Raw genomic sequence first — 8,852 nt, 5'->3', positions numbered from 1 at the left:
GTAAATGGATCATGGGAAGGAGGGCGTCTGAAGCAGGAATTTCCTTCTTGAACTTAATGTTCAGACCAGAAGGATCTATGAGATCCTTCTTTAATGAGAATGACAAAAGCAGCACCATGAGGTTGTGACATCAGGCTGCAAGTTCTGCCCCTTTTGGGGAGAACATGTGATGTCTCATTGAACATAGAAAAGAGGTAAGGCTTGCAACACTGCAACACTGCTTTTGTTACTCTGACCTTGCCCTCTTTTCCCCCACATATGCTGGTGGCTGAGACAAGTTCATGGCCAGATGGACCATCCCTCAGGTAGGCAGATCAAGTTGGAATATAATAAAGCATTACATCGCATGTTCCCCACTTCTCCAAATGGGAATAAGTTCCTGGGGTAGCTTCAATCCTAGTTTAGCTCCCTTTGGATGACAGAGCACTGGATATTTATGGGCAAATGATTTCTTTTATGTGCAAATAGAACATTGAGGTAAGCAGCATATATGCCACTCCTCCAATGGATCTGATGTATTATTTCATATTGATCTGCATGTAGAAACACCAGGCACTCCATACAGTGCCTTCAGCTTGCCCTCTCTGCTTTTGTCTACTACTCCAACATCATAATTTATTGGCACACACAAATACACACAAATATCTCTCTGAGTTTAGATAAGAGTAATCTCCAAACATTGATGTCTAAAATGATTTACAGATTATTGTTGTAACCTGGTTTAGGAAAGAGAAGAAGAGAATGACCAGCAGCAAGGGCGATGGACTCAGTTACAGTAGCAATGAGTGCACTGTTGGGAGACTTGAAATAACAGGTTAGGGATAGATCATCATGGAGAAAATCTACCTAAGTGGTTGCTAGGTGTTGAATATGAGTTGATGGCACATAATCAGTCAGGTTCACCAAACTCTGCTATTTTGAGAAATAAAGGAAGAGAAGATGTGAACCCTAACCCTGCCCTGAAAATAAAAAAAGAAAAAATGCTCAGAATAGATAGTTTGCATGAGTGTGTGTCTCAAGATGTGGACATAATTCCTCACTTCCTAGCTCCATTCTTTGCCCATCACTATGGAAGAAATTATGCATTTCCTAAGTCAGACTCATCAAGTAATTTGCTGTGGCCACAACCTCTTTCTGGCAGCTGCCACACCTGCTCTCACCAGTTAGCTAAATTCATCATTTTCCCATACCCTCCCAGCAGTCATGACCATGTAAGGGTGACAATCAAAAGCTATTGCTGCTCCCTTAACTGTAATATAAAGAATTCCTTCCTCCACCAAAACTAATTTCACCTCCATTCCTAGGGCTACCAGATCTGGGTGCCCAGCTCCAGACAACCACTAAATGGCAGCATCTAGTGGCCATCCAGATTTTTGAAGTCACCCTAAGCTGTATTATATGTACAGCAATGTAGCAGCTTTCAAACATGGTGTAGAGAGCATCAGCATGTGATAGTGAGACAGGAGAACGGCCTGTACCAATGATAGCATACTGGAAAGTCATGGCACCGGTCCATAAGGTAGATCAGAATGGGAGTTGGTCTAACATTCATATTTCTTCCTACATAACTTACATTCATACTTCGTATATTTGGTAGTAGTGCATTCTAATTAAGACAGTCTTTCACAGCCTGACATGTTTTCCATATGTGAGGGACTACAAGTTCTGGAATTCCAAACCTTTGGCTATGCATTCCTAGCCTTTCCAACTTCTAGGGGAAAGGCTGAAAAGATCTGAAATTGTTGGATTCTTGGGTTCATTACCAGGTTAAGCAACCTGGTAATAAAACATCTGCAGGAAAACAACCACGTTCAGAGAACACGAAAAATCCAAGTTCAGCTCTGGGCTATTTATATGTTCTACCCTAAGATCTGAATATTGTTTTTAGAAGTCACTTGCACTACAGCTTGTGGAACAGTGTCACTTCAGAATACAGACATGGGGCTCCCTCAACTGGAGTTCTACTCCTGATGACTACAGAGACACATGTAGTTTGCTTGGCTTCATTATGATGGTAGTTTACCATTGCATTTTCCAATTTTCAGATGACTAGCCCACAGCCCTGAGGTTGCCCACTAGTCTTCTCTCTGAGTATTATCCAGGACCAAAACTACTTCACTTTTTTGAGACCAGCCAAGATTTCCTAAATGCTATCACCTGCTATGACTACAGCAAGAAAGCTGAGTGTTTAGAACAGCCTGGTCAAAATGTCCCACATATATTCCAGACCTGTTTAAAAGGAGAACAAAAAAAGCAATTGTACCATAGAATGTTCAGCCAGGACTGAGAAGCCCGTCTTCTAATCTCTACTTGGCCATAAAGCTAAACAGGTTATTTTGTGCAAAGGCCTCTCTTTTAGCTTAACCTTCCACACAAGACTGTTGTGAGAGTAAAGAAAAAAATTCTGGATGGGAAAGAACCACACAGGCCCAGCCAAGCTCTTGTAAGGATGGGTGGGATAAAAAAAGCCAATCTTGGAAAGCCTGGCCATGCCAGAAAAAGCATTTCCATGCCTGAGAAACATGGTCACAACCCCTGAGAAAGGCAGCTTTGTTCCTCTCCCAGAGCTTTGCCTCTACATTTGATCAGACGTAGGTCCTGTTTGGAAATCCACTGTCTCCCCTTCTCTCCACTCACCTGAAACCAGATCTATCACCACCCATCAGCAAGCTAATTCCACACATCTCTCCTCATTGCCTCATTACTGTCAGCAGCCTATGTGCATAGTCAATCTCCGTTTGCCCCACCTCACCCTGAAGCCTAAAGGCAGGAGGACAAATTACGCCCAGAAGGGAAGGGAAAAAAAGATTGCTTTTCCTGCTAAGCAGGTTAGGGTGGAGTGGGTGAGCGTGTGCATGTTCTTAAATTCTATATGCAGGCAGCAGAGGCCTCCTATAACACCTGTAAAGAAAAAGAGATCATTCCTTGCAAAAGCAGAGATCTATATAGGCAAGGAGCTGTTTCTCTGGAGTAAAGGCATAAGAACTGAGGAGACTCAACCTCTGTAGTTCTAGGAGCAGCCTTAATAGAATAAGACAGTTTCCCCTCAATGCTAGAGGAATAACATATGTTCTTGTCTGTGAATACCTTTTATAGGATGTTCTTTCCCTCGTCTGACTTGCCTGCTCTTTAGGAATTCAGCAGGGGCAGTTTTGTCTGCATCGGCAAATCCAAAGAAGGTCCAGGCAAGGGAAGCTGAGGCCCACAAAAGTGTCCCATGGCAAAGGAGAGAGAATTGCCACAGGCAAATTTCCATCAACAGCTGCCTGGAGCTTTCGCCTAGGCCAGCTCTGCTAAGGGAAGTCACCTATTTCAGGTGGCAGGAGGAGACTGGGGAAGGATGATAAATGAAATAGGAATTGGTGTCTTATAAAGCTTTGGTTCTGAACGATAAGGAGCAAGTTTGAGGTCTGCTTTGGGTTACAACCAAAGGAAGAACTGAGGATAATACATTAACACATGAAATGATTACAGGCTAGAAATGTTCATGCATTTTCATTTGTCCTGAAGACTCAACGTTACCTACAGGTTGGTGGCAGCATGCCAAAAAGCAGCTGTAGGGGAACAATCCATCTCCTGCTTGTGAGCACCTTGGCCACCATAAGAAAGCAATGGTTGACTAAAATGGGCCTTAGTGTAAGGAGTAATAAGAATATCAGGATTATTCTTATTTCTTACGTTCAGTCCCATCTGCTAAACTCACAGGAGAAGTTAACAAATCTTTGCAAGGAAATTGAAGTGTAATGTCTCCAGAACCAATCCAAACCATGGATTTAAGGGCAAGTAAGTGTCTGAGATGGATGAGAACTTTGGGAGGGTACTAGATCCCAGGGATGCTTGGGAGAGGATATATCAAGGGTGCCTGACAGATATTTTAATTACAGCTTCCTTGAGCCTCAAGGGTTAAGGGATTATAAGACAAATAGCCTAAAGCATGAGGAGGGCATCAACCTACCTACTCCTACACTATATGTTCAATTATTCACTCAACAGCTGATGCAAAAAGAGTACAGCCTCTCTCTTCAAGTATCAATACAGGCTCCTCCCAGGCTAGTATTGCAACTCATTGAAAGAGGTGGCAGGAAGAACAGTGAGAAAGAGCCTAAATGAGGACGCAGGTAAAAAATGTTTTTGTAATGCACATGGCCTTAGTCAACTGTTGCCTCTCAGCCTTATTCATTACTCTCAGTTTGTGATGTGGAGACTAATAAAGTTGATTTTCTTTACAAGGTTGTTGTAAAGTAGACTTGTCCAGAATAATACACTCCTAATGTATTAGGTTATAAGGTCCATCAACTCCAGTCAACAGAACAATTGGGTACAGACAATGGAAGGTATAGCAGGGATTAGCTCAAGTAGTCACCAGAAATCAGCACTGACTTGAAGGCACACATACACACACAAAATCACAAAAACACAATATAAATATGTTACAATATTGTTATTATTCATGGGTAAAATTATAACCATTCAGCAATGTGTATGTGAATGATTGCCGTCAGAACCAGGTCTGTAGATTTATTATCTCTTACAACAGTGGTAAATTAAGCATGCAAATTCTTCACCAAAGTCATGAAATGAAATACAACATATTCTCAAAAGGAGAAGTAGAGAAAGGATGATAGTTTCCTAACCCTCCCTAGCTATAGTGCTACTTGATCTAGTACAAATCTAAGGTGTAGTAGAAAATCCAAAAGCTATCGACTCTCTATCCTTATTGTAAAGTATATCATAAGAAATTAAATTAATAATATTAAATGTTTCCTAAATATACTAATTGCAGTGACTTATTCTGCTTTGTGGAAATATTAAATGGAGATCTACAAAGATTTAGGAGAAATATGCCTTAAGTGAGGGTGAGTTGAAAATTTATATCAAAACTAATTTTCATGAAAATTCCTGCTCATTCTAATTAAACAAAAAAAAAATTAGAGGTACCTTTAAGAGTTAATATTTTTTCCCATTCTTGATCATCTGAATCCATGGTTCCATTTTTCCCATTCAATGCTCTAGATTCAAGATAGTCTCGAAATCCCCATTAAATTAATGCAAGGCAGGCTCCTCTACTTTCAGAGCCATGGATCTTGCTGCAAGATGAATCCTTCAGGGTTATAGCGGGTTGGCCACGATGATGATGTAGCAAAAGTGGGGACCATTTATCAGCTTGCCTTCTCCTAGATATAAGTTGCAGCTGTGGCTAATCAGGCTATCAAAGACACTATCTTTGATACTACTTAAAGCCCCCATGATAGCATAAATTGGGAGGATCTGAAAAGATAGAGTCAATGAAGAAAGATGCAAAAAAGAAACTGTTGAATAGTAAATGTATTGAGGGAGGGTGATGCCATTACTCCAGATGATTCCTCTTTGGAATAAGATAGAGAGCTCCTTGAGGTAAAACAGCAAGAAATGGAAAAGTTACAGAGAGCTCCTTCTAATACTGAACTGCTAGCTGGGCCATTGTCCAGCTTCAGATTTCATAAGTGGAAAAGGGTTCAAGCTCAGACATCCTGAAAAACAGACCTCTTTCGGAGAAATGGTCTAAGTTCCTTCTCAGAAGCAAGACGACTTCAAAAGAATCTTGAATGGTTGAGGTTTAGGTACAGCCTTAAGAATGTTCAGTTCCAGGCTCTCTTCTGGAAAAGTGTCTGAATGTCAGTGTTTTGTGTCTTGGTTTTGCCCAATCAGCTGCCTATTATTCTGTCACACTCATTGTGCTTGACAATGGATATGGACTTTGTTTCTGGTAATTAGCTGCAGCTTCATTCTAAATATTCAGTAATTCCATGCTGGAACATGAAGGACTTGAACAGCAAGAAAGGTGGGAGTTTGGGGTTTCAAAATTTAATGACTTACTGGCTGGATTATCTCAGAGTTAAAGAAGGAACTCAGAACTGCAATTTGTTTGCACATTTATTAAATCCCATGAAATTAATTCAAATCCTAATACATTATTCATAAGACACTACACTTGATCTTAGCCAAAAGGCCAAGAAGCAGTTTGGCTTGGTTTGATTTGATTATTCATAAGGTGAAACAGCTTAAAGAAAGAAAGGCTATGAGGAGACATGATAGGTCTTCCCATATATGAAGGGGCATCACAGGGAAGAGGGAGTAGATTTATTCTTCCGAGCACCTGAGGGGAAGACAAGAACCACTGGGTGGAAGCTGAGAAGAACCTGACTGTGAGAGTTGTGAGGCAGTGGAACAGCCTGTCTCCTGAAGCTGTGGGCGCTCCATCGCTGGAGGTCTGCCAGACAAGACTGGAGAGCCATCCTGAATGGTCTGAGGATTCCTATCCTGGGCAAGGGGTGGGACTAGAAGACCCCCCAGATCCCTTCCAACCCTATAATTCTATGATTCTGTGTCCAGAGAAGCATACTGTTGTTCAAGCCAAGCCAAGTCCACATCCCCTTCACTCATTCAGCTGAAAACCTGAGAAAGGTCAGAGCAGGTGCTTTAATCTGTATGGTTTAAATGCTTACTAGATTTATATATGGCCTTGCCTACCTTAACATGAAGGTGGCTTAAGCCACCCATATCAGGAAACTTACAAGCTGTTGTGCTTAGTGCTGGTCATGCAGCATAAGTAGGTATTTGGAAACAATGTCATGGCCATAAATATTTGCAGTATTTTTAATATGTGCTGGTATATTATTGAAAGCATTTAAATCCCAATTTAATAAAGAGGAATATGAATGGAAAACTGATTGCAGTTTTTAAAATATAGCATTCTTCCTGTTCAGTTCCACATCCATGGTTATTAAAGGTGCAACTGTAGAAAACATTATAGAATATTAGGAAGTGTTTGGAAGGGAAGGTTCCAAAATGTTTTATATTTTTGTATGTTTAGAATGTTGCATAGACGTTTTAAGAGGTATAACTTTATGATTCCAATACCCATAATGTTTTGAAGCTATTAGGCAATGGAGCAGCCTGCCTCCTGAAGTTGTGGGTCCCCCATCAAAGGAATTTTTCAGGAAAAGACTAGACGGCCTTTTGTCCAGAATGGTCTGAGAATTCCTGCACTGGGCAGGGCATTGGACTGGGAGACCTCCAAGGTCTCTTCTGAGTCTATGCTTCAATTAAATGGGAACTACAGCCAACTTGGAAAATAGAGCAAAGGCCTGGGATGAAGACAAGAATAGAATAGTACAACTGGGTCTGTGTGATGACCTTCCACTGTTGCTACAGTAATATGAAGTTGCAATCTCAGTCCTGTGTGCTTGTGTCATAAACTGTGTGACACTGGCCCCCCAAAAAACAGCGCAGTTTCCGTGTGATGCGAAAGAACAGACTGGCTTCCAAGTTCTTATAATCCCACAAGACCTTTATGGTACAGTTCTAGGCATATCATCTCAGACATAAATCCTTCAAATTCAGTGAACCTTATTCTCAGCTAATGGGATTAAACCCTTTATGTGTTGTTAGCTCAGCATTGTACTACCAGGTACTCTTTAATATACTGCATTTTCCTCTCTTCCATAGAGTTGACTGCTTCCCATGGGAACAGCTGCAGTTTTGTTTATTTAAAATGCAATAAAGTTGTAAAATAAAATTGGCAATAAATAGTTCTACTTCTTCATTCTTTTGTGTGATGTATAATCATGTGAAAATCAGAAGAGGACTGGAACCTCACCTCTTCGTCCCACTATGCTTTCAATCAAAAAAAGTAACCTTAATGCTATTAAAAGCATTTCTCCTTCCCTCAGGTAAGCTAGCAATGTTCCCAGAGGGCTTTTTTAAGCCCCTACTCTCTGCCTTCTTATAATAGCATCCTACATTTTGCATTTGGGTTTGTTTTCTATGTGATAATATAGGTCACTCTGAGAATTGCATTTTCTAAAGCAATAGTAACTTTTTTTGCAGCCAGGCACTACACTTCCCTTGCCCAATCACTATCACCAGGCTGACTGTGCAGGAGTCAAAGTAGTAACAGAAAAGTGGAGGATATTTTGTTTTTGCCTTTTTTAGGGGATGTGGGTTATTTTGTATGTGCATTAAGCTTACTTGAGGCTTAACAAATCTAGTTCCTTTAGTTTCTGGCCAAATAGGGGATGGAAACCAGACCGCAATTTCAGTGTTTTTCCATCAAAGTTCAACAACAGTTTGGAACTGCCACAGGGAACCGTCAAAATGTTTGGCACCATAGGTGGTGAGTTACCCGTCCCTACTATAAAGCAACTAATAAATATAATTAGTATATTAAAAGACAATTTAAAAGATGCCCTGTAAAAGGAAAAAGAAAGGCAGAAGAAGGAAAATTTTATAAACAGTCATAGCCTCTTATGGCTAAGGGCCTGAAATCTCAGTTGAATTCAAAATATAGCCGGTGCACAAGTGAAACCCAGGTTGTATGGATACAATGTATTTTCTCAAGTTATCTTTAAAAATTCACAGCTGCATTCACACAACATGCTAATCTTCATTGGTTTTATTCTAGTTTAGGCTTTCTTTCTTTGCTGGCTCAATGAGTTTTAAGAACCCTGTTCTCTGGCATAGCTTATGATTTGATGTATTGTGTAAATCCAAAAAATTGGATGATGTCAGCCTTACCGGGTAGACCAGACAGGAAACACGACCGGATAAGCTAATTCTACTCTCCTGTAAGGCTACATTAACAGAATCTTGCAAGTCTGAAAGTACAGTTCTCTCCCCATTTCCTTTACTCTCTGAGAAATGAGGGAGGATCTCTTCTGAGCCTCTTGCCCCACCCACTATCCAGCAGCTGTCTCTTATCTTACCATTCCCTGGGCAGCATCTCTGGGCCCAGTCTCCCAAGGTCATTCCCACATTCCATTACAGAAAATTAGTAGCTGAGTGTATTATTTGTTTGATTTCTATCCCACCAT

General features: G+C 40.7%; 1 pseudogene; it reads right to left on the bottom strand.

Annotated features, from left to right (window-relative positions):
• Positions 1-5,870: 5,870 nt before the first annotated feature.
• LOC112540915 (U2 spliceosomal RNA) lies at positions 5,871-6,001 on the bottom strand (annotated as a pseudogene).
• Positions 6,002-8,852: the final 2,851 nt, after the last annotated feature.

The sequence above is a fragment of the Python bivittatus genome, unplaced genomic scaffold, assembly GCF_059951505.1.
Source record: "Python bivittatus isolate LINGU-HERP-01145 unplaced genomic scaffold, Pbiv_v1 ctg000080_np1212, whole genome shotgun sequence".
NCBI lineage: Eukaryota > Metazoa > Chordata > Lepidosauria > Squamata > Pythonidae > Python > Python bivittatus.
Note: the sequence above shows the minus strand (reverse complement) of the source record. Positions and strands in the feature narration are given on the sequence as shown.